Source organism: Chelonia mydas, chromosome 1 (assembly GCF_015237465.2).
Source record: "Chelonia mydas isolate rCheMyd1 chromosome 1, rCheMyd1.pri.v2, whole genome shotgun sequence".
Taxonomy (NCBI): domain Eukaryota; kingdom Metazoa; phylum Chordata; order Testudines; family Cheloniidae; genus Chelonia; species Chelonia mydas.
The window spans coordinates 195,414,959-195,441,320 of record NC_057849.1 but is presented as its reverse complement, the minus strand read 5'-3'; the positions used below and the strand labels follow the sequence as shown (position 1 = coordinate 195,441,320).

Genomic DNA, 26,362 nt, shown 5'->3' with positions numbered 1-26,362 from the left:
GAGCTGCCTGGCAGTTGAGAAGCGAGTGGCAATAGCCCTGTGGAAGCTTGTAACGCCTGACTGCTACTGCTCAGTCAGGAATCAATTTGGAGTGGGCAAGTCTACTGTGGGGACTGCTGTGATTCAAGTAGCCAGTGCAATCACTGACGTTCTATCAAGGGTAGTGACTCTGAGAAATGTGCAGGTCATACTGGATGGCTTTGCTGCAATGGGGTTCCCTAACTGTGGTGGGGTGATAGACAGAAAACACATCCCTATCTTGGCGCCAGACCACCTTGTCAACCAGTACATAAACCACGAGGGGTACTTCTCAATGGTGCTGCAAGCACTGGTGGATCACAAGGGATGTTTCACTGACGTCAACATGAGACGGCCGGGAAAGGTGCATGATGCTCACATCTTTAGGAACTCTCGGCTGTTTGAGCAGTTGCAAGAAGGGACTTACTTCCCAGACCAGAAAATTACCATTGCGGATGTTGAAATGCTAATAGTTATCCTTGGGGACCCAGCCTACCCCTTGCTCCCATGGCTCATGAATCCGTACACAGGCAGCCTGGACAGAAGTAAGGAGTAGTTCAACTATAGGTTGAGCAAGTGCAGAATGGTGGTAGAATGTGCATTTGGACGTTTAAAAGTTCACTGGTGCTGTTTGCTGACTAGGTTAGAGCTCAGCGCAACCAACATTCCCATTGTTATTGCTGCTTGCTGGGTGCTCCATAATATCTGACAGAGTAAGGGGGAGATGTTTATGGTGGGGTGGGAGGTTGAGGCAAATCGCCTGGCCACCCATTTTGGGCAGCCAGACACCAGGGCAATTAGAAGAGCACAGCTAGGTGCGCTGCGCATCAGAGAGGCTTTGAAAACCAGTTTCATGACTGGCCAGGCTACGGTGTGACAGCTGTGTGGGTTTGTCCTTGCTGCAAACCCACCCCCTTTGTTGATTTTTAATTCCCTGTAAGCCAACCACCCTCCCCTCTTTGATCACAGCTGGCAAAGGAAATAAAGTAACTATTGTTTTGAAACCATGCATGCATTCTTTCTTTATTAATTAAAAAAAAAAAGTGAGAACTGACAAGGTGGTGCAGGAGGAGGGAAGGACAAGGCCACATGCCTTATTGTAGCCATGCTACAAATCAAAACTGTTTGAACGACAGCCTTCTGTTGCTTGGGCAATCCTCTGGAGTGGAGTGGCTGGATGCCTGGAGCCTCCCCACTGCGTTCTTGGGCATCTGGGTGAGGAGGATATGGAACTTGGGGAGGAGGGCAGGTGGTTATACAATGGATGCAGTGGGGGTCTGTGCTCTTGTTGGCTTTCCTGCAGCTCCAACAGACGCTTCATCATGTCCGTTTGCTCCCCTATTGCTCTCAGCCTCAACATTGCCTCCGCTCTTCGTGCTCACTTAATGCTTTCCTGGCCTCTGCCACTGAATGCCTCCATGGATTAAGCTGTGCCCTATCAGTGCAGGAGGACTGCATGAGCTTGGAAAACATGTCGTCATGAGTGTTGTTTTTTTCGCCTTCTAATCTGCGATAACCTCAGAGACAGAGATGATAGGGGGAGCATAGAAACATTTGCACCTGGGGGGAGATAAAAAGGGAGAGTAAAATTTAAGATGGTACATTTTCTGAGAACAAAAGGGAGACTCTTTCACAGTGAATCAGGCAATTCACAGCAGACAGCACATGTGCTTTAGATACAAGGTCGCATTTTGCCTTTTATATCTGGTGCCTCTCGGTATGGTGACACATCACTAATGGCTGGGTAACAGAATTTGGTTTCCAGGCAGCCATGGTAAGCCTTTTGGTACGTGGGGTTGGCTTCTTACACCTTCATAACATGCGGGAATGGTTTCAAATTGCAGCGCCATCCTTTCCTATAGCAAGCTATTCTCTGGGATGATCCCTTCACCTCACCCCATGGCTATTCTCTGGGATGATCCCTTTTAGCCAAGCACAAACAACCCAGCATGAAAGGGGAATTTTTGTAAGGGAATAGTAAAAGGACCCTGATTTCAACCAGGTGACCATGAATGATATCACTCTCCTAAGGCTAACACAGAAAGATAAAGACCGAATGTTGCTTGAATGAGACCAAAACCCAGGACCATTTGCTGCCATGCTTTGTGTTGCAGTGATTCCAGACTACTTGCTACTGGCTTGGCATGGTAAAGTGTCCTACTGTGGAGGACGAAATAAGGCAGCCCTCCTCAGAAACCTTCTGCAAAGGCTTTCAGAGTACCTCCATGAGAGCTTCATAGAGATGGCCCTGGAGGATTCCCGCTCCATCCTTAGACACATTAACAGACTTTTCCAGTAGCTGCATTGGCTGCAAATGCATCCCAAGTCTTCAGGGCAAATCAGACATTAAACACTATTGCTTTTAAACCCTGTACTGTAGTTACAAATGTGCACTCAACAGAACTGCCTTCTCCGGCTTCAGGGTCGGGGATCCCACCTTGGGAGGGTATTGGCTCCAGGGTGATGAAAAGGTCCTGGCTGCCAGGGAGAACAGATTCACCACTTGCCTGCTGCGCATTCTCCTCCTCCTCTTCCTCATCCACAAAATCCTCCTCCCTGTTGCATGAGACCTCCCCCCTTGCAGGTGTCCACGAACAGTGGTGGGGTAGTGGTAGGGTCCTGCCCTAGAATGCCATGCAGCTGATCATAGAAGCGGCATGTATGGGGTTCTGACCCAGAGTGACTGTTTGCCTCTTTTGTCTTTTGGTAGGCTTGCCTGAGCTCCTTAACTTTCATGTGGCACTGCTGTGTGGCCCTGTTGTAGCCTCTCTCCACCATGCCCTGTGCAATTTTAGCATATATATTTGCATTTCTTCTTTTTGATCGGCGTTCGACCTGCACAGATTCTTCTCCCCATACAGCAATCAGATCCAGTGTCTCCCGTTTGGTCCATGCTGGAGCTCGTTTGTGATTCTGGAGGGACTGTATGGTCACCTGTACTGCTGAGCTCGCCACGCTGACCAAACAGGAAATGAAATTCAAAATTTCCCGGGGCTTTTCCTGGGCACCTGGCTAGTGCTAGTTCAAACTGCTGTCCAGAGCGGTCACATTGGAGCACTCTGGGATAGCTCCCAGAGGCCAATACCGTCGAATTGTGTCTGCACTATCCCAAATTCGACTCAGCAAGGTCGATTTTAGTGCTACTCCCCTTGCTGGGGAGGGGTACAGAAGTCGATTTTAAGAGTCCTTTAGGTCGATGGAACAGGGGTGGTTGTGTAGATGCGTTCATTTTAAAATGAACGCAACGTGGCTAATTTTGACCTAACCCCCTAGTGTAGACCAGGGCTGAGTTGAAAGAAAAAGGCTATAGGGATAGGTGAAGGTGTGGTGAATGGACGTCTAGCTAGATGGCACTAGAGCACATGTCTATGTGTTTGTCAGAGCCGGATGTGTGTGTGGGGGGGAGGGAATACAAAACTTCGTTTGGTTAGAGGCTTCTATTTAGGCACCTAGCCTTTAAGAACTGGTTTCAATTGTCATAAATAAAGGTCCAAACTGAAAAAACCCCAACCTTAAAATAGTGTTTCTGTGAGGTTGATAATGTGCAATAGTAATTTGGAGAGTACCTTTCCAAAATCATCTGAATTAAATGCACAGGGTTGGCTGCACAGGACAGTGTAATAATTTGCAAGTTACAGAAATTGTGTTTGGACTGTTAGTTTGAAAACTATGTTTTTAAAAGAATATAAGTGGCTTACACACCCACAGAAGTTGTTGTTGTTCATTTATATTTGAATTACCGTAGCACCTAGGAGCCCCCATTATGGACCAGTACCCCATTGTGCTAGGTGCTGTACAAACACTGAGCAAAAAGAAGGTCCCTGCCCCCTCAAAGATCTCTCCTTCTTACAGGGAAGAGTGCTGCCCCCTCTGTCATCAGCACCACTTTTCACAGCACCCATTCATATTCTGACTTAGCACCACCCTGGTTTAGGGTTGCCAGGTGTCCGGTTTTCAACTGGAAAACCCGGTTGAAAAGGGACCCTGGCAGCTCTAGTCAGCACTGCTTACCGGGCCATTAAAACTCCGGCTGGTGGTGCAGCAGGGCTGGCAGGCTCCCTGCCTGGCTCCACACGACTCCCGGGAAGCAGCCAGGAAGGCTCCATGCATTGCCCCAACCCTGAGTGCCAGCTCTGCAGCTCCCATTGGTTGGGAACCACAGCCAATGGGAGTGGCAGGGGCGGTGCCAGTGAGTGGGGGCAGCTCATGGAGCCCCCTGGCCATGCCTCCACCTAGGAGCCAGAGGGACATGTTGCCGCTTCCCCGGAGCCACCTGAGGTCAGCACCATCCAGAGCCCTCACCCCCTCCCACACCCCAACCCCTTGCCCCCTTCTGCACCCTGAACCCCTCATTTCTGGCCCCATCCTGGAGCTCACACCACCAGCCCAGAGCCCTCACCCCCTCCTGCACCCCAACCCTCATCTCCAGCCCGGAGCCTCCTCTTAAACCCTCATCCCCAGCCCCACCCCAGTTGGAGCCCTCACCCCATACCGCACCCCAACCCCCTGCCCCAGCCCAGTGAAAATGAGTGAGGGTAGGGGAGATTGAGGGACTGAGGGAGGGGGGATGGAGTGAGCAGGGGCGGGGCAGGGCAAGGGTATTCAGTTTTCTGCAATTAGAAAGTTGGCAACCCTACCCTGGTTAGGTGGTAAAGTGTGACACAAGCACCCTTCAAGGTGCTACAATAGCATAGACCAAGTGTAATGCTCAGTCCCTGGTTGGGTCATTAGCAGCAGGGCATGAGCCTGGGGCCTCTGGTTCTTAAAGCATGATCCCCTACTGCCTGAGCTAAAAGATCCAGTTCTGTTAGTCCAGGCTGTAGCAGGCTCATCTACCTCTGTATTAGAGCAGAATTTCCATTATTTTTTATCCCCATTTTCCCATAGATAATTCCACATCCACTCCCTATATATGTGGCCCAGCCAGCACTATATTGGCCTGGGTTACACATTCCCCTGGCTGGGAAAGATGTACTCCATCTGTCCTCTTCTCCCTGGGTCCAGCTCTCCTCCTCTATCTTTGTGGATTTCTCCATTACTACTTCAGAGATGTTTTCACCATGTTGTGCAGAGGTGTGGACTTCAAGTTGTCCAGGGTAGCAAAAGTCCAACTCAGATAGTTACCGTTTTCTAAACAATTTTATGTATCGAAGGGAGGCAGACTGAATTAGTCCAGCCGAAAAGGTCTACTGCTACTTCCCAAGGACTGTGGTGAGATCATGACTAGTATTGGAAATGAATGGACCAAAATGGCTTTTTTAAAATGACAATAATAAGCCAAAACGAATGGACACATGAAATTAAAATTGGATGAGCTCTGTTCAAAATCTAGGCTCCTGCTGAACTGGGGAGAGAGAGGGCATTTTAAAGATCCTCCTCTTGTGACTTAGGAAAGTGGAAATCAATAGGCAACAGCTAATCTCTTGGCACTTTTAAGCTCTCCCTTTCTTTCAAATACCAGGTCACTGACAGACTCTATTCCTATAAGCGGCAGGCTGAAAATGATACTTGACACCCTCCTAAAGCTGGTGCTTTGAGAGCTGAGGCAGAGGGGAGTTGAGTTAAACAGCTGGAGGGACACAAACAGCATAGATCCAGTGGGTGTCCACCAAGCTCCCAGTGTAACAAGGCTCTTGTGGGGCCATCACATGTTGCATCCTCATCCCGGTCAACAGGGGTGGTTGCAGTCTCAACTGTAAAAAAAATCAAGCATTGCAAGCCCTGGTTTCATTGGAGTCTGTGTAATACATTCTACTTGTAAAGCAACTTGGCATTTCTCTGTATTCAACCTGCTGCTGCTGGGTTTCTGTTCTGCAGAAACCCATAGCTACTAGCACTGTGTTGGTTGATCCGTGCCTGCCGCATGCACTGTGGTGAACAGAAAGTGGTGGACTGAGCCATTAGAAAGTGTGTGTAAATAGAGCCTTGCCTAGTCTCAGGAATAGTCCCATTTTAGCACTGGGGGTGACTCCTAAATATAGACAAGGGCAAGCCAAGCAGGGGCAAACCTCAGTTAGCTCAATCGTCAAACCCATGCATGCCTTTGTCTTCCCAGAGGGGTCAACACCACTCCAGTGACACCAATTGTTGCCTGCTGATTGCTCATTATGGGTCTATTCTTGAGTATAGACAAGGTCTATGAGTGCCCTTTTACAGATACACAGACGAGGACCGAGCACTGTATGTGGTAGGGATACCTGTGAGATCAGTTGTATTGGTGATGCCTCCTTGACCGCTTCACAAACAGGTCTTTGGGTGGCAGATTCAACTGCAAGGCCAAGGTCCAAATGGGGGGTGGAGATGGAACGATCCTCTCAACTGTAGTGGCTGTCCCTAAAGGTCAGTGTTGAGGCATGTGAGCACGGTGGTGTGGAGAAGGTAGCACTGCTGTTGCCCATGCTGTACACAATCTGGGAAGAAACAGGGGACTTTAATCTTATTTAATGGCATTTATTCTCCACTTCCTTATACCAGAACAATTCCGCTTACTTCAGTTGGTTTGCTCCTGATATATGCTGTTGTAAGTGAGAGGAGAATCAGGTGCCCATATTTTATTTTTCTGGGTTTGGAGACTAAAGCCTTCTGTTTATCCATGTAACAGCTTCAAAACAGGCATCCATATAAACTACCCCAACATTGCCCCCGGCCTATGGGACTCATCCCTGTGCTACAGTTTAATTCTTGACAAATCTCATTTATGGTTTGTGCAGAAAACTAAAAGCTGCCTTGGAAAGATTCTCTCTGCTTTTAATGTGCAAAAGCAAGACACAAGTAGTAATTCTTCCACTGTGCTCAGCACTGATGAGGCCTTAACTGAAGCACTGTGTCCAGTTCTGGGCAGCACACTTCAGGAAAGATGTTGACAAGAGGGAGAAAGTCCAGAGGAGAGCAAGAAAATTGAGTAAAGGTCTAGAAAACATGACCTCTGAGGAAAAATTGGGTTTGTTTAGTCTGGAGAAGAAAAGGCTCGGGAGTGGGAGGCAAGATAATGCTCTTCAGGTGTGTAACAAGTTGTTATAAAGCCGGGGTGGCCAAACGTGCTGACCTCTGAGCTGCCTACAGCAATCTTCAGAAGTTCAAGAGCCAGGGCACGCCTGCTGGAGCTCAGGGCTTCAGTCCTGCGGGAAACACCTGCTGGGGCTTGGGGCTTCAGCCCTGCGGGGCGGGGTCTCAGGGCTTCAGCCCTACGGACGGTGCCTGCCCAGGCTCAGGGCTTCAGCCCTGCTCCTGCCCCTTGATTTTTGCCAGGGTTTGCTGGCTCCACGTGGTCACATAATGCTGCTAGCTCCCTCCCTGCATGGCAGCTGCTGGAGCCAGCAAGCTGGGAGCTGCAGCCATTACTGCTGGGGGGTATTCTGCACCACTGCACATGTGCAGAATTTATATGCCCTGCAGATTTCTTTGCTTCCCTGCAGAAAAATGACTTTCTGATGGGGAAACAAAGAGAAGGCACAAGAGTGGTCATGTGGGGTGGGAGACGGGCCTGGGGAAGACCTGGCTGGTGGCTCCTAACCTGTGCCGGGCTCAGCTGCTAGTCCCAGCTGGGCTGGGGAGGACAGGACTTCCTCTTCTTCTGCACAGCATCCAGGGCTGTGGCAGACCCACCCTAAGATTTCTCCCCAGCTGCAGGTAGCTCTCCAAACTCTCTCCCATCCTCCCCACTTCCTGCATCCATTGCTCCTCAGCTGCATGGGGAGGGATCCCTGTACAGGGAGCTGCACCCAAATCTGCCCAACCTCTGTGCATCCAGACCCCCTTATACCCAGACCCACCTGCTGAGCCTCAGCCCCCACACTCAGAACCTCTTTTGAGGAGCCCCACTCCCCCTGCACCTGGACCACCCCAACGAGCCACCCACACCTGGATCCGCACCCCACCGAGCCCCAACCAGCTGTACCTGGATCCCCACCCTACTGAGCCCCACTCCCCCAGTATCTGGACCCCCCACTGAGCCCCCACACCCAGACCCCCATGCTGAGCTCTATTCCTCCCCACACACCCAGAACCCCCTCGTTAGCCCCAAACACCTTCACCTGGATCTCCCTATAGAGTCCAATTTCCATTGCACCCAGAACCCCCCAGCAAGCCCCTGTGCATCCGGATCCCACACTGAGCCACCCGCACCCAAATTGCCCCACAAGGAACCCTCTCAACCCACAGCTGGATCCCCCCACACTAAGCCCCTCCACACTTGGATCCTGTATTGCTGAGCCTGCCCGCCCACACCTGGTGCACCTGGCATGGAGGGGCAGGCCCCTGGGATGTTTCTGGGGCAGGCCTAGTCCTTGTGCTGTGTCAGGGTTGGGTGCAGCCTCATAACTGAGTCCGTGTCCTGGGGGGTGAGTGGCACAGTGATCTCCCACCTCTGGGCAGCCAGTGGCCTGTGCACTCCAGTGCTATGGTGGAGCCTCCCCATTTATTTGACAAATAAAATTTTCAGAATTTTAAAATATTATGCGCAGAATTTTTAAAGTTTTGACGCAGAATCCCCTCAGGAGTAAGCCATGAGGAGAGGCAGCCGCAAACAGCTGGGAGCTGCAGGGAGAGCCGCTGCTTTTGCTGCTGCCTATCCCCATGGAGCTAAAGCAGCGGCACCTCCCTGCAGCTCCCAGCTGTTTGCTGCTGCCTCTTCACACAGAGCTTACACCTGGGAGCTGCAGGGAGGGGCCGCTGAGGGTAAGAGGGGTGTGAGTGTCGGGGGAGGGGGCTGAACCTTTAAATTGTGCCCCCACACTCTCAGCAGGTACCAGTTGTCTCTGACAGAAGACCTTAGCGCCACCACAAGGCAGAAGCCCTGAGGTCCCTCCCCACCCCATCTGGTAGGCAGAGAATGAGGGAGGTCTGGGGGGGCTCTGCAGGCTTCACTTTAACTGTAAAAGAGCCGCATGCAGCTCACGAGCCACAGTTTGGCTGCCCCTGTTATAAAGGAGGAGAGTGATAAATTGTTCTCCTTAGACACTGAGGACAGGACAAGAAGTAATGGACTTAAATTGCAGCTTTAGGTTAGCCATTAGAAAAAAACTTCCCCAACTGTCAGGGTAGTTAAACACTGGAATAAATTACTTAGGGATGCTGTGGAATCTCCATCATTAGAGATTTTTAAGGACAGGTAAGACAAACACCTGTCAGGGATGGTCTAGATAATACTTAATCCTGCCATGAGTGCAGGGGACTGGACTGGAGGACCTGCCAAGGTCCCTTCCAGTCCTACATTTCTAGAATTTCCCATGTAATCTGAGTTTGGAAATTGTGAATTTAAAGAGCTCTGCAGTGGCTCAGAACTCATTTAGTTTCATTATCTTCATTTCCCTAAACACCCTTCTGGGCTGTGATCAAATGCCAAGGCTTTTTCCTGCTGAAGCTCACTGCTGAACTCCGTACTGACATTTGTCAGCTTTAACTAGTTCCTTACCCCCATGTTTTTTCTGTCCTTTCAACAAGCACTGGCCTGCATAGCATAGAATGAACAGATTCTTTGTGAGGATCCGCTAGTGTGTATTAAACTCTTGTCAGTGTTACTGTCACCCAGAAGCCGCCTTCGATGGAAGAGAACTCTTATTGAACAAAAGATCCTGGTTCCGCAGCACCAAGGTTAGTTGATCTATTTGGATCTTTTCTCCCCCCGCCTCTTCCTCTGAAGGAAAACCTATGGGTCAAATCCAGACCTGCTGGGAGTGCGTGCAACCCCACTGAAATCAGTGGGTTTGCAAACTGTCCAGCAGAGATGTTAAAGATTGGGGTGGATAGGTAGTCTTAAATTGCCTTTGCTCTTCTCCCAGTTCTGGGGCCAATCTGGATGCTGACACTGTCTGACAAACACACAAATGTTTTTGCTACCAGCCTCATTCTCGCAGATTCACTCCCTGACACTCTCATTCACATGGCACTCACACTTTGGGTATGTCTCCACAGCGAATGCTGTGCACAGACCAGCTTACCCCCACTCGCTTGAATCCCTCTAGCCCAAGTAACAAGAGCAGTGAACACAGCATAGTGCAGGCTCCAGAGTGGGCTAGCAAGCTGAGGACGTACTCAGGCTCCATGCTGGGCTTGTATTACCGGCCCTGAAGCCCACACTGCTCTGTTTTCACTGCCGTTGTTACCTATGCTAACTGGATTCCAGTGAATGTGGGCAGGCTAAACCATGCACAGCTTGTGCTCTTAGAGATTTCCTTTCACTCACCCCCAGCTATGCTTTGACACTCCTCACCGTCTTTCTCTCCTCTGAACATGCACACTCACTTGTTCACAGACACTCCCAGTAAGCGCCCAGAGGCTGACACTGACTCACTCCCTTGGGGCAAACACTAGACACACAGTGGCCAATCATTTTAGCAGTTTTCCTAGTTCCCCTTTGACTCAGTGGGAGATTGGGGGGCACTGGTGGGAGGGGAGGAGTGCAGAACTATTTCATCAGTGGCAACAGGACACCTTTCATCCTGGTTAGTTTTGTTACTGGAGAGATGAGTTCAGAGGAGTTCAGCGCGGGAGCTTGGGGTCGTTCTATAGAGACAAAAAGAAAAGGAGGACTTGTGGCACCTTAGAGACTAACCAATTTATTTGAGCGTGAGCTTTCGTGAGCTACAGCTCACTTCATCGGATGCATACTGTGGAAATCGCAGAAGACATTATATACACAGACACCATGAAACAATACCTCCTCCCACCCCACTCTCCTGCTGGTAATAGCTTATCTAAAGTGATCATCAAGTTGGGCCATTTCTAGCACAGTTCTGTTATTTTCTTTGTTAGGCCTGTCCTGTAGTAGGTGACTTCTGGGAACTCTTCTGGCTCTATCAATCTGTTTCTTCACTTCCACAGGTGGGTATTGTAGTTGTAAGAATGCTTGATAGAGATCTTGTAGGTGTTTGTCTCTGTCTGAGGGATTGGAGCAAATGCGGTTGTATCGCAGAGCTTGGCTGTAGACGATGGATCGTGTGGTGTGGTCAGGGTGAAAGCTGGAGGCATGTAGGTAGGAATAGCGGTCAGTAGGTTTCCGGTATAGGGTGGTGTTTATGTGACCATTGTTTATTAGCACTGTAGTGTCCAGGAAGTGGATCTCTTGTGTGGACTGGACCAGCTGAGGTTGATGGTGGGATGGTCACCTACTACAGGACAGGCCTAACAAAGAAAATAACAGAACGCCACTAGCTGTCACCTTCAGCCCCCAACTAAAACCCCTCCAACGCATTATTAAGGATCTACAACCTATCCTGAAGGATGACCCAACACTCTCACAAATCTTGGGAGACAGGCCAGTCCTTGCCTACAGACAGCCCCCCAACCTGAAGCGAATACTCACCAACAACCATATACCACACAACAGAACCACTAACCCAGGAACCTATCCTTGCAACAAAGCCCGTTGCCAACTGTGCCCACAAATCTATTCAGGGGACACCATCACAGGGCCTAATAACATCAGCCACACTATCAGAGGCTCGTTCACCTGCACATCCACCATATATGCCATCATGTGCCAGCAATGCCCCTCTGCCATGTACATTGGTCAAACTGGACAGTCTCTACGTAAAAGAATAAATGGACACAAATCAGATGTCAAGAATTATAACATTCATAAACCAGTCGGAGAACACTTCAATCTCTCTGGTCACGCAATCAGAGACATGAAGGTCGCTATCTTACAACAAAAAAACTTCAAATCCAGAGTCCAGCGAGAAACTGCTGAATTGGAATTCATTTGCAAATTGGATACTATTAATTTAGGCTTAAATAGAGACTGGGAGTGGCTAAGTCATTATGCAAGGTAGCCTATTTCCCCTTGTTTTTTCCTTCCCCCCCCCTCAGACGTTCTGGTTAAACTTGGATTTATGCTGGAAGTGGCCCACCTTGATTGTCATGCACAGTGTGGGGAGAGTGGTCAGTTTGGATGAGCTATTGCCAGCAGGAGAGTGAGTTTGTGTGTGTGTGTGTGTGGGGTGAGAAAACCTGGATTTGTGCTGGAAATGGCCCACCTTGATTATCATGCACATTGTAGGGGGAGTGGTCACTTCGGATGAGCTATTACCAGCAGGAGAGTGAGTTTGTGTGAGTATGGGGGTGGGGGAGTGAGAAAACCTGGATTTGTGCTGGAAATGGCCCACTTTGATTTTCATGCAGGTTGTAAGGAGAGTGGTCACTTTGGATAGGCTATTACCAGCAGGAGAGTGAGTTTGTGTGTGTGGTTTTTGGAGGGGGGTGAGGGGGTGAGAGAACCTGGATTTCTGCAGGAAATGGCCCACCTTGATTATCATACGCATTGTGAAGACAGTGGTCACTTTGGATGGGCTATTACCAGCAAGAGAGTGAGTTTGTTTGTGGGAGGGCAGAGGGTGAGAAAACCTGGATTTGTGCTGGAAATGGCCCAACTTGATGATCACTTTAGATAAGCTATTACCAGCAGGAGAGTGGGGTGGGAGGAGGTATTGTTTCATGGTCTCTGTGTATATAATGTCTTCTGCGATTTCCACAGTATGCATCCGATGAAGTGAGCTGTAGCTCACAAAAGCTCATGTTCAAATAAATTGGTTAGTCTCTAAGGTGCCACAAGTACTCCTTTTCTTTTTGCGAATACAGACTAACACGGCTGTTACTCTGAAATCTATAGAGACAGCGATTGCTTGCCTCCATTCGGATCCCAGTGATGTTTGGGTTTGGAACCCCAACAAAGAACAGGATACTTGAATCAGAGATCTGGGTTTGGGCCTGTCCCTCGATAGTCTAGGACAACAGTTCTCCTCATTTTCCACAGTGGGACCCTATGTTTTAACAGAAAAAGTTTTGTGGCCTCCTCTGAGCTAGCCATAAACAGAAAGAGAGTGGATGTGCCCCTCGACCCGCTGGGCCTGAGACCTCGAGACTGAGAGGTTGTTCTCTAAAATGATATTTACTTTTCCGAGCAAGATGAGCTAAGGGGAAAGACTCTCCTGCACAGAAGCCCATTTTCAGTTGGTCAAGGTGTGGCTGAGCCAGATTTCATCCATGTGCTGTTTCCACTGCTGAAAGGTCAGCCTTTTTCATCAGAGAGTGAAATCCTGGCCCCAAACAAATTAATGGGAGTTCTGCCATTGAGTGCAAGACAGACAGGATTTCACCCATGATCTCTTATGTTGTTAAAGTGCATCTCATCTCAGAGTAACCCAAAGCACTTTAGACACTCTACCCACACAGGAATCATCTAACCTTCCAGGGAAACGTAGCCACCTCTGGGGTGAAGATTGACATTCACCAGAGACATTTGTCCAAGGACACCAGGCAAATCCATATTCTTATAAAATTGTCATTGCATGACCTTATTTTTTGTTTTCTGTCCAGAAGAGCCATACCAAGTAAGCAACCCAGAACTCCTTTTACTTACCTCAGAAGGCCAAGGAGCTGAGTCAACCCTGGAATCAGATGCCTGGCTTTAAGAAGCCAATTATTGCTACTCATCTATGCAGACAATTATATGGCCTTCAGCACGCTGTGGTACCTGAACACCTTACAATCATTAATGGATTTTGGACTCACAACATCCGTGTGAAGTAATATCCCGATTATTTGCGTGTGAGGCACGGGATGGCTTAAGTGACTCGCCCATGGTGATGCAGGAAGTCTGTGGTACACTTGCAAATTGGAGCCAGCTCTCCTGAGGCCCAGTCTAGCTCCCGTCTACTAAAACATCTTTCTTAACCGAGTTCAAACTGGATGCTAAGACCATGTTTTCATGCCTGTTGCTAGACACCACAACTCAAGGAAAATCTGGGAAGAAGCGAAGGAGTCAACCCATCATGTCACCTCTTCTTGCTTAGCCTTCAACTGTATCTTACAGGGAAGCCCAAGCTTCATGGCACTGAAGGCCACATTGGCAACTTCCCAGGCCTCCCCACTAAATGATCTGTTGTAGGTGTCTGTAGTGCACTCATCAGCAGGGTGTCTGAGAGCCTAATTTAGCTTGAAAATCTATAGGATGTTGTTTGAGTAAAAAACAAAAAACAAAACTACACAGTTGTATTTGCTTATGCTTGTATCTTCCTCCCCCCAGGAGTAGGACATGCTGGTTGGTTGAATCCTCCAGCAATAAGCATTGCAGTGAGACAGGTTTAACCCTCACTCTAAAGCTATAAGAAGAATTCTGCTGCAGGCTGCATGCTAGGATTCTATGGACCACATTTGGCTCTGAGGGCACTCCGCGGCTCAGGCATCTTGGACCACTGACCAGGTATTAACAGACATCTGTTAAAAGCCTGGAAAGTAGGACATCAGAGGGCAGTGGAGGAGAGCCCTCCAGGGATAACCTATGAGGCAGGCAGAAAAAGTTACATCTATCCAGTGAGCCAGTTCCCCTCCCGACTTTAAATAACATGCCCCATCGCCTCTGAAAAAGAGCTGTCTTTGCAAACAGGCACCAGGGTGAGGTTTGGCCAAGTGGAAAAACTGCCGTCTTGAGCAAGAGATGCCAAGTGCAAAAGGGAACGTTGGCTTGATGAGCAGGGCAGAGCTTGAGCACCAGTTTACATGAACCAAATTTCCATGTTCCTAGTGCAACAAGCAAAGTAGCTAATGTCTCTAACGTGGCGGTAATCCAGGGTAAGAAGCAAGCCAAAGCAAATCCAGGCAGTCCTCCAGCAGGATGGTTTACATTCAAAAGTTGAACTAATTCTTTAAGGGAGAACAAGAGACTAATCTGAGGAACTGCTCTGCAAACATCGATAGAGCTCCAACTGGTATTGAAGTCCTGCCCGATTTATATTATATTTTATATTCGCACCTAATGGCCCTATTGAAGGATGAGGATCCCATTGCGGTAACATCATGTTGTCAATATGAACACCTAGCATTTACACAGCATTTCTCATCCTTGTATACTTTGCTATGTATATACAGCACACATTTCATCCACCATTGAAATGCAGCCACCTCTGGGGTAAAAGCTGGTAGCTGTTTAACAGCACAACAGTAGTTTAGGACAGGAAGTGAGGAAGGGTGGTGTATTTAACAAACAGGTCAGGTGGAGTTCTGAGTTAAGCAGAATGCAATCAGACTGCAGTGAGGGATGCCCCAGGGATGCATAGGCAGATAATAGCTAAGTTTGAATATGGCTACAACCCTGGGGCAAACATCTCTACTATTGGAAATAGTGCCAAGGCCAGGAACTTAGTTTTCTATCTCCTCTAATAGATGGCACCTCCACCAGCACAGTAACATTGAACAGGAGGCTGCTGGTGCATTGGTTCAGGACTGCCAAGACAGAATAGCATCACCTACCATCCTACATCATCATTAGCACCATCTTCTACAACACTTACAGTATTGTATATATTCAACTGAATCCTCCCATCCAAGCTATGGCCCAGTTCACTGATGCTTATTTGGGTAGATCTGATTGGATTCCTGCTCCAGGTGGTACCAGTAAAACCCCTATCAGTAGTTAGCTGCTCCTTTTTATAAAGAAAGGGACAGATCACCTGTTTTGCCCCACTTTGGATCACTGGTGGTTCACTCCTGTAAGACAAACTATAAGTCTTTCAAGTCATAGTTTATCCATTAGGGGCATCCAGCCCAAAGACATCACCCCAGCAAGAGGCTTCCCCAGCATTATCCATAGGGAGAAGATGAGTTTTTCTTTTGTTGTGTTTAGGAGAAGTTGGTTGGGGAAATATATTAGTAGCCTTAGTCCAATGGAGAGGTAACCACATTCTAAAAATAAGGATGTAACTTGATATTGCATTGCTAGCAGCCTCAGCAGGGAGATCAAGAGGTGAATCTGGTTGGAGAGTGAAATCCCATTTCGCCCCATGAGTTCCTGTAGGTGATGGGAAAGAATCTGGGGGCAGGGAAGAGGGGAGAACAGTCTCCCCTCTTTTGCTAAAATCAGAAGGAAGCTTCCCTTTTTCTCCTTTGCTGATCTAAGCCATGCTCCCCATACAGTGCCCCCTCCTTCTTGGCAGGCTTGGGGAGAGCTGCCTTACCTGTTTCAGAAAGCAGGACATCAAATCAATCCAGGAAATTTAATTGGGCTTCACTCAAACTACATAATAAGGAAGTGTCTATATCAATGAAAATCTACTCTGCAGGCTATTTTTTGAACTAGGTACTCCCATTTCACAGGGGACATTAAACAGGGTTATTTTTTTGTACCCAGACACAAGTCTGGTTATTTCCATGGATGGTGGTTTCCCGTTACATATGCTACAGCAGCCTGTAAATGATTGCCTGCTCTGTGGTGTTTTGCCAGGGCCAATGTTGACGTGTTCAACTATGCAGCAATTGCCTTCTTTAATGTAGAGCTGGTATGGTGAGTAATGGAAAGAAAAACTGCAGAAGAGATCTTGTTTCTGCTTCCAGGCTGAGCAGGACAGGGCAGGGTGTGTGTGTGTGTGTGAGAGAGAGAGAACAGAGTTGGATAAATTTAGAGGGAGGGAGAGGGGACCACAGCAGGGATATACTGGGGAGGGAAAATATTGAGGGGGAGGAATGGGGTGAGACCTGATCAATGTGAGAAGAAAGGCCTAGTAATGGGCAAAGAGGTCAGCAATAGTGGAGAGAAAGGAAGATGGGGTAGAAATTGGGATCAAGAGAGGAGAAAGGACAGGAGAAAACAGAGAAGAGGCTCATGCAAAGGACTAGGAGGCAGATGAGCTTCTAGCTCTGCTACTGACATGCTGTGTGACATTGGGGGCAAGTCATTTCATCTCTCTGTGCTGCAGTTTCTCCCCTCTGTAAGATAGGGCTAATGTGACTTCACAAGTAGGTGGGAACACCTCAAGATCCTTGGACGGTAGGTGCTGTGTAAGGACAAAATATTATTGTGAATACAGTATTGGTTAGAGACAGGGTGATAGGCTGATTCAGAAAAAAGGCACTCACCTCTGTGAAATATGTCATACAAGGAGCTCTGCAGAACTTGGCAGCTCTGCTTTGGCGAGTGTTGCGAAGAGGAACAGTGGAGCTCCCCAGCCAAAGAACAGACATTCAGTGTAAGTCAATAAGGTCTACTGTGATGATGATGGTTTATTATGGTAGGGCCTAGAGGCTCCATTCAAGGATCAGGGCCCCCATTGTTCTAGGCCAGGGGTGGGCAAACTTTTTGGCCCAAGGGCCACATGAGGTTGCAAAACTGTATGGAGGGCTGGGTAGGGAAGGCTGTGATCCCCAAACAGGCTGGCCCCTGCCCCCAATATGCCCCCTCCCACTTCCCACCCGCTGACTGCCCCCCTCAGAACCCTCCACCCATCCAACTGCCCCCCTGTCCTTGTCTCCTGACCTCCCCCTCCCGGGATTCCCCTGCCTCTGAACGCCCCCCTGGGGACCCCACCACCTATCCAACCCCCCCCACTCCCTGTCCCCTGACTGCCCTCCCCCCTCCCCCAACCACTATCCACACCTCCACCCCCTGACAGGCCCCATGGGATTCCCACGCCTATCCAACTCCCCCGTCTCCTGACCGCCCCCCCCCAGAACCTCTGCCCCCATCCAACCACCCCATGCTCCCTGTCCCCTGACTGCCCGCTGGGACTCCCTGCCCCTTATCCAACCCCCCCCCCGCTCCCCACCCCTTATCCAACCCCCCCCCCCCCCCGCTCCCCACCCCCTTACCATGCTGGAGCCAGCCAAACTGCTGCACTGCCCGGCAGGAACTGCGGGCCAGAGTGCTGGCAGTGCGGCGATCTGAGGCTGTGGGGGATGGGGGACAGCAGGGGAGGGACCAGGGGCTAGCCTCCCCAGCCGGGAGCTCAGGGGCCAGGCAGGACGGTCCCACGGGCTGGATGTGGCCCTCGGGCCATAGTTTGCCCACCTCTGTTCCAGGCACGGTACACACACACAAATTGTGTCTCTTGCTGTAAACAGCTTACTATAAGATAAAATGCAATAGGTGGATGCCACAAACAAACAATGGGAGTACAGGGGAATAGTGAAAAGGAGAGTTTTCCTAATTGGGTTTCCACTTATAGTATGACAACATCCTAGTGTGTTTATAAGGAAACTGTGTCTCTGTATCACTGTATTGAGATTACTAGCAACCCTGTGACACTGAGGAGAGAGATCATATCTGAGACTTCCATGTACTCTCTGCAAATTACTTTTGCAATGACAGGGGATTCCTGGTCTGGGGATTTGCCTGTTTTCTGGCTCATCTCCACCCCAGTGCAGGGCATGTATCAGAAATGGTGTTTCCTTGGTCAGCATTTTTTCGGTGGTACAGCCAGGATCTGAACCTGCACTATATATTTTGCCAGTAATCTCACTGGATTTTTTAAACAAAGCACTAAGCAATAAAATCACAGCAGCAGAACAGCTGATTTGCAGTATAGTCCTGGGGAAGTGCTGTTCGCATGCACCTCAGAGAGCAGCGCCTTACAACACTGGAAATTCCCCATAGCAGCAGAAACAGGGCAAAGGAGAGAAGGCTGCAGTACCTGCTGTCCCCACCTTTTCTTATGTGGCTTATTCTCCTCATTGCCCATGCATGTAATCCACATTAATGCCAAAGGGCGCTAACCCCTTAGTTTCTAAGCAACCCAGACTGACTCTCAGCTCCAAGGTGAAGTTTCAGGGACATCAGACAGGAAAGCCTTTTTATAGCCCAGATCCAGAGCCCAGTGCAGCCAATGACAGCCTTTCCATCAGTCCCTCTTTTGTGCAATGTGCAAGTTTGACAGGAGAAACAATTAACATGGAACCCCCCTGAGTGCCACTTTTCACAGCAGAACAGCACAGTAGGTAGAAAAAAAGACAGTTATTGGGGCGGGGGGAAGGGGAGAAGCTGCTGTCATCAGATTTATTTAATGTCAAAGAAATTCCTGGGTCTTGAGACTTGTAACTCAAAAGTTGTTACCATCCACTGGCTCTCCAGAGGCCCACATGAAAAAGATCAGCTGGGTGCCAGTCCAGTTCCTGGTGAACAGATGCCAACATCATAGAACTCACCACAAGTGTCACATGCAGGTTTGGCAGAAGTTTCCAGGTTTGAATGGGCCACAAAGAGTGAACTATACCCTTATCCCTAGAGGTGGTCCCTTCAGCTATGTGCTGAGGCACATTGACAGGGGACAGTGTGGGGGAAAGAGCTCCCGGTCCACCTGATCTCATTATTTATATTATAATAGCACCCACTGGCCCCAGTTGAGGGGGGGGTTCATTGTGCTAGGTGTTGTATATAATGAGACACTAAGTAGATGGGACAGAAGATGATTGGGAGGGGAAACCAGAAGCCGAGAGAGGTGAAGTGACTTGACTAAGGTCATACAGCAGATCAGTGGCAGAGCTGTTTTGATCCCGTGCTTAGAACAGAAGATCCAGCACCAGTCTCCAGGGCTTAATACCACATCTTTCCCCTGAACTAAAAATAGTCTGAAAAACTATTTTAAAAAAATGAAAATATATGTAGGAGAGAAAGCTAGGAGAACACTTTTCAAACAATTTGCACAGTGTATCTGCTCCATTGGTGTTTTTGGTCACCTCAGGATCAGAAGGGCAAGTTGCTGTTGTGAATCATTAGCAGCAAAGGGTGCTTCTTGTCCGCACTCCCATCAGCTGGTGCTGAAAACTGGTTAACTGCTAGTCTAGAAGGGCCAAAACCATTTCCAACATGGGTACAGAAAGTGTGAATGAGACCATGTTCCACGAGGTTTCAGTCATGCTTGCTGTGACACACCATCGACATTAGCAGGCAAGCTGAATTATTGATGCAAATTGTTTCCAGTGAATAGTATTTTGAATTATTATTATTAATAATAATTAATAATGTTGTCATGGTAGCACCAATGCCCCCCAATCATGGACCAGGATGCCTTTGTGTTAGGCACTATACAGACACTGAACAAGATGGTCCCTGCCCCAAGGAGCTTACAATCTAAGTATGAATTAAAAGGCAACAGGTGGGTACAGACAGACATATGGGGGAACATACAAGGAGACGACGAGACACTAAAATCTAATCTGTTTTTTTTCTTATGCAGTCTCCATAATCATAGACTCTGAGCCCATGTGCCCTCATAATGGGTGCCACATCCATTTAAGTAGATTATTGTTAATAACTGAAGATTTCAGGAATCTTCGGAACCTGGTTGTACTTTACTTTTTTGGCATATTCTGCAACTGGAGAGGCTAGCCTTTGCATTGTGCTGCATGCCACAGATTCCAAGTTTTCACTTATCCTTCCCCCTGAAGTTTTCCTTGGGAAGGCAGCCTTCCCAACCACTGTCATTGTGCTGTCACCTTTCTAAGGCAGCCAAGCAGGAGCTGCTCATACTTAGACAAACAGAATGACAGCAAGAACGAACACTAGCTGTCCGCCATTCACAAGATAATAGGGAAGATTTGTAAATGGCTTGTAACAAGGAGCCGGACTACAAAAATTGCCAGTCGCACTCTGTCTTGCCGAGAAGGGGAGCTTCTAATCGGCAGTCAGAATATTGGTAGAACACACCCACCTGTAGGTCCAAGGACATCTTCAGAGATTAATTCCCCATTCATTTGTAACTACCAGTGACCAGGGGCCCAGCTTAATGATTGGGGCTACAGATTACTTCAATTTCTTCACCTGAAAACGTCATCCAAGTAAAATTTGGGGGCATGTAGTAAGCTATCAAATTCCTTTAACACAGAGTGGCTGGAATAGCAGAACCCAGACATCCTGGCTCCCAGGTGCTCTGCTTAACTGCTAGAAAATCTGCTGCTTCCCAATGCAGCTGGCTTTCTTCTGCCACTCATTTTCCATCTTCCAAGGGGCTGGCATAGCAGGGGGCTGACTTTTCCATCCCAGCACAACATGGTGAACTCCGTCCTGCTCACTCTGTCAGGAAATACGCCCATCAACTTCAGTGGGTATTTGTCTGAGCAAGGGGATGATCTAATGCCCATTGGCTTCAGTGGACATTAAATTGGGCCCTGTGGTGGGTAGAATTGGGCCCTGCAATGTTATTATTGACTTCTACATACAAAGGTGACAGATATCCTATAAGTACACAGCGAGGCTGACCGATCATCTTGTTAGGTTCAGAGATGGCTGAGTATTGAGAGCAAATCTCCAAATAAGAACCAGAATCTGAGCCACGTCTGGGCTGACTGGGGCTGTCAGAAGGAAGCAAGACCAAATATGGCGGTTTCAGGAAGCAAGACCAAATATGGCGGTTTGTTCAAACCCCAAACTCAGCAGGTGCAAATGTGGAAGGATGGGCCAAGACAGATGGTCCAGGAATGCAAGCGCCACGCTCTAGGGGGTGCAATAGTAAAGTTCTGTGATAGCGAGACCTGTCTTTCGATTTCAAAAAAAGCTGAGAAAGGGGAATTCAGAAAGTGATTGTTAAATTCAGTTACGTTCATGTAAATGATCTCTTGTTTTCTTCCACCTTGGCCCCAGTCTATACGTTTCTCTCAGAAACTTAACTCACCCCCTACAGCACCTCTCTCTTGCACTAGTTTCTGAGGAACGGAGTAACACCCTTAATTACCATTTGGGACTCTTATGATTCATCTATGATTTGTATTGCAGCAGTGCCCAAAGGCCCCCGTCTGGATCAGGGCTCCATATGTTAAATAGTTTACACGTTTCATCTCAGTTGCCCAGTGTCACACGATAAGTCTCAGCAGATGTGGTTGCAGAGCCCAAGAGTTCTGAAGCCCCACCCGCCTCCTCTGATCACTAAACCATGCTGTCTGTGCTGATGCTCTAATGTACAAAGCTGGGAGTGAATCAATCAGGATGTGTTAATCATGCAAGTCCTTTCCCCACTCCCACTTCTGAGCCAATTTGATTGTATAAGCTCTTCTAGATAGGTCCTTGCTTTATATTTATATCTAGAGTGTGTCACTTAGGCAGAGGGGATGAGTGGGGCCAGATCCTCAGCTACTGCAAAACAGCACGGCACTTCTGAAATTGATGGAGCGGTGTTCATTTGCACCAGCTGAGGATCTGGGCTTCGGTAGGTGGCATTTTGTTCTCTTTGAGTCAGCACCAAATAGAGCCATGCAAAATATTCACAGCAATCCTCCAGACCATGCAAAACCCATCTGGTTTGGGATTTCATTAAAACAAAGAAGCTCACACCAGGCTCACAAACCATTTCTGTGGCCCTGAGCCCCAAACTCGCTGAAGTGATACCCCCTCCTTCCCTAAAGAGCATTCCTGTGAAATGAAATGACTGCTTCTCACACAGGTATATTACTGAATCCAAACCTCAGCATGGTGCTAAGGGGCATTGTTGTTCTCCTGGAGCTGACATGTTTTAAACATGGTGCAAATCCAAGACCGTGGTCATCCATGCCTATTGACTATACTATGACACTTAAACCCCAGTGTCCTGGTCTAATTCCAGTCTGGGTAATGGTGCCTAGCTGAATTCCCCCACCGGTATCCAATGGATTCACAATGCACCTTCACTTCCTGGCCTGAAATACTAAGTGGAATTCTTGTGTGCTGTTAAACCGATGCTCCGTTATACCCTAGAGATGGCTGCTGCACTACCGTGTTGGCTGAAGTGGCTCCTGTGCCTTTTGATTTAGTGTACAGTTTGTAAAGGACTTTGGCATCACTAATGAAATAGAGGATCATTGAAAGTATCCCACTGTGCTCAGCACAGTACAAGATACAGATATTTTTTATTAATGTAGCTCCTAGGAACCCCAGGGGTGGGCCAAGACCCGACTGGGCAAGTGCTGTACAAACACAGCCCCCAAAGGGTTTATAATCTAGAAAGGAGCAATGGCCCAGATCCACAACGGAATGTAGGTTAAGAGCATAGATACCTATGTTGATCTGGGTCTAGCTGACATTCATGGTCTATAGCCTATAGCCCGAGTGAGCCTACAAGAAGGATCCTAGGTCTAATGGTCAGCTGGAGTGGTCACCTTTCCCTGATAGGAATGAAATTACTTTGACGCACCCGCCCTCCCAGGAAAGGGAAGATTCATGGCTGCTCTTTAGAAGTTAGCAATGTAAATAGGGTGACCTGCTGCAGCAAGACCAGGGAGACAAACACATGCACAAATCCACAAGGGGAGGGAGCGGCAGACATAGAAGCACAGAGGGAGGGAGACAGAGAGACACATGCACAGAATGAGCAACAGGGCCTTTTCCGAGCTTCGGCAGATGGAGCTCATTTGGCACGGGCTTGCAGAGCCACATTTGCCATCCGCCTGCACAGACTCCAGGATTGTGGGCTAGATCATGCTCATTAGTTATTCTACATCTCACAGAAAGCACACAGGTGGGGGGATTAGCACAGGGAACAGGAGCAGAAAGGATGCAGAGAGAACAAAACAGGAGAGACAAGAGTGGTAGATTACACCAAAAGAAGTGTGTGATCATAGAATATCAGGGTTGGAAAGGACCTTAGGAGGTTATCTAGTCCAACCCCCTGCTCAAAGCAGGCCCAATCCCCAATTTTTGCCTCAGATCCTTAAATGGCCCCCTCAAGGATTGAACTCACAACCCTGGGTTTAGCAGGCTAATGCTCAAACCATTGAGCTATCATCTGAGTACACCTCCTGAAAAGCAGCCACTTCTGGAGCTGGACAGGTCAGGCATGCTTTTATCAGCCAGAGTGAACAACGAGTTAGAGCAGGAGCTGAGGAAGAAGCCATTTGGAACAGAGGCAATTTTAGGTCGGTAAGAAGATGCCTTACCAGGAGGTTCAGACTTCAACTGGCAAGTATCAGTGGTTAGTGCCTTGATGGTTACAATACCAAGCCAGAGTCCCACAAGGAATTGGGGGTGATTAATCAGGGATGAGAACCCAGAGGCTCAGATACAAGGATTTGCAGAGGATCTTGCAGCAATGAGAATTCTGAGTGTCAGTCAGTGCAGTATGGGCCCAGATCCCAGTCAGCCCAAGGCAATGGGGCTCCAGCAGTCCGACCCCGACAATGCCCCACTTAAGTCAGTGCAAGCTCTCCTGGTGAGGATGCACACCACTGGCAGAAGGAGGGTAGGGGGGACATGACAAACTGCAGTGATTACTGTGGTGGCTGTACGTTGGTGTAACTTAAGTCAACTTAATTGTTTAGACATTAGTCACAGTTAAGGCAAGAGATTTTGGGCCTCTGTGGCCAGTCATTTCTGCCAGCACGAAGTGGGTGTGGAATGGTTCCTGGTTAGAACAGAAGCATGGTACACTCACTCAGCACTCACTTTGCACTGGGACCAAATGACTGCCTAGAGAGTGAGGCCCATGGAAACATTTTCTGAAACTGAACCACTCATTAGTGAGGTCACTTTTCCCTCCACAGTATTCAGAGGAGCTTGGTTTTGACTGTATCTCATTCCCATGACCAGTCTGAGAATTACAACTACTGTCCCCATTAACTTCAAAGAGCAAGCCAGCGCTGACCTCCAATTTACCTCTGTGGCTCTGTGTAGAGTTACTAAGAGGGATTAGCTCAGAATTAGCCCCCAGCATTTTGCAGTGATACTATGATTATTATGTGCTGTAGCTCATAGTATAGGCTTGGGGGAGCTATGTGAAAAATTTCAAATGAAACCCTAATTCTAGAAATAAAACAAGACCCCTGCTCGCCATTCTTATACACTTGCTTGCGTGACAAGTTTAGGAGCTAACTAACCACTTAATCCTATTTGCTTTGGTGATTTGGCCAGGATCCCAGAGACCCGCCCACCCACCCCCCAAGCTCAAGGAGACATCCCTGCACAGGCTCTGATTGAGCTAGATTGCTAAAAATAAAGCGTAGTTTTGGTGTCACGAGGGGCTAGCCACCTGAGCGTGTACCCGTCCGAGATGCTCGGCCTGCACTTGTGCCGCCACAGCTACTTTCTGTCAAGCTAGTGTGGGTGTGTCTTCTCGAGCTTGGAATTACACCCCCAACTCAAAGTGTAGGTGTACTCTCAAAGCCCCCCACTGAATCACCAACACCCTTTGCTGAAGCATCCTGGGCTTTCCTTGGAAGTCTCCCATCCAAGAACTGCACCCTGCCTGAGTCTGCTCAGCACATGAGAGCGGATGGGAATGCAGGTCGACATCCACTGTGGATTTTAGTCAAGCCCACATAACTACATAATTCAACAGACTTTTACAAAACAAACCTCTTAGTTCTTAGCAGTTACATGCAATTGGAAAAGTGCTGTACCCTGTTCTGCCATCTGAAACTGCAATTGTGCATTTCCAGCTATAGATGAGTTGGCCATCCTCATGTACCCTCTCGTGGCTGGGTGCCCCTACATTGCCAGGCTCTTTATTCTCCCTCTTCTAGGCCATTTTACACAGACTCTACCATCTCATATAGCCAATCACCACTCGTATTGGGGGCTGGGTTTATTCAGACAAAATACTTCACTTTCAGAAGTGAAATTCAAAGTCCCAAAAATCTGTCCCAGGGCCTGGCTCTTACCTCAGAGCCTGGGTGAGCAAAAGGGTTTCTTCACAGAGTCTTCTTATCAGTTCTTAGGGGGCAACCTGCTCTGGGGTTTGGCTTGCCGCTGCCCTGCTCAGCTCAGCGCTGACTCCTTTGCAGACTTCCCAGAATCAGCTCTTTTCCCAGAACTGCTTTAGCTCTCTTATAAGGAACCATCTACTTGAAAGTTCCCTCCCTACACCAGGTGTCTCTGGTTGGCTCTTTTAGCAAGTCTACTCCAGGCTTCAAGTCACCTGCAGGCAGCTCCCTCACTCCCTCTGCTTTCTGACTCCATCAAATTGACCTTTCTTCATTATCATAACTCTGGCAGATTGACTGTAATTGCAACAGACTTTTGAGTTAGATACATTTTTAGCCTGATAGGAGTGGTAGGTACTACCGCAATACACCATCTCTTAGAGCCTTCCCTGAGGTCACTCACACTGCTGTTCACACAAAGTGTTCATTATCATTATTGCCACTTCCTGTATGGCTCAGAGGAGGGATACTCTAACCACTTCACCACCACTGGAGCTGAGCAAATAAAGCTCAGGGCATGTCCCCACTACAGTGGCTACAGCAGCATAGCTATGGTGCTGCAGCTGTGCCATAGTGTAGGCGCTTCCTGAATCGATGGAAGGGGTTTTTTATCAATGTAGGTAATCCACCTCTCTGAGGGGTGGTAGCTAGGCCAATGGAAGAATTCTTCTGTTAACCTAACTATGGCTACCATGAGGGTTAGGTTGACCTACCTACTTCTCACAGGCCATGAAATTTTTCCACAGTCCTGAGCAATGTAGCTGGGTCGATCTAATTTTATGTGTATAACAGGCCTCTATCAGAGTTATCTTAAACAAAGAAATGTGTGTTTACCTCAATGTACATATAAGTAGTAAACAGGGTCCTTGGGACAGCAAGAAGAAGACAAGACAAATCTGATTTCAGCAAACACAATGGAGAAGAAAGAGGATGGGGACACCTTCACTCCCAGACTCCACGTAGCTGCACTTACTGT

General features: G+C 48.4%; 1 long non-coding RNA gene across 1 annotated transcript; it reads right to left on the bottom strand.

Moving 5' to 3' along the window:
- Positions 1-4,836: 4,836 nt before the first annotated feature.
- On the bottom strand, positions 4,837-25,476 carry LOC122464162. Its single transcript, XR_006288084.1, has 3 exons — positions 25,345-25,476; positions 6,216-6,428; positions 4,837-5,711 (listed from the first exon to the last, which is right to left on the bottom strand). It is a non-coding gene; the product is annotated as an uncharacterized LOC122464162 (long non-coding RNA).
- Between the last annotated feature and the right edge of the window lie 886 nt (positions 25,477-26,362).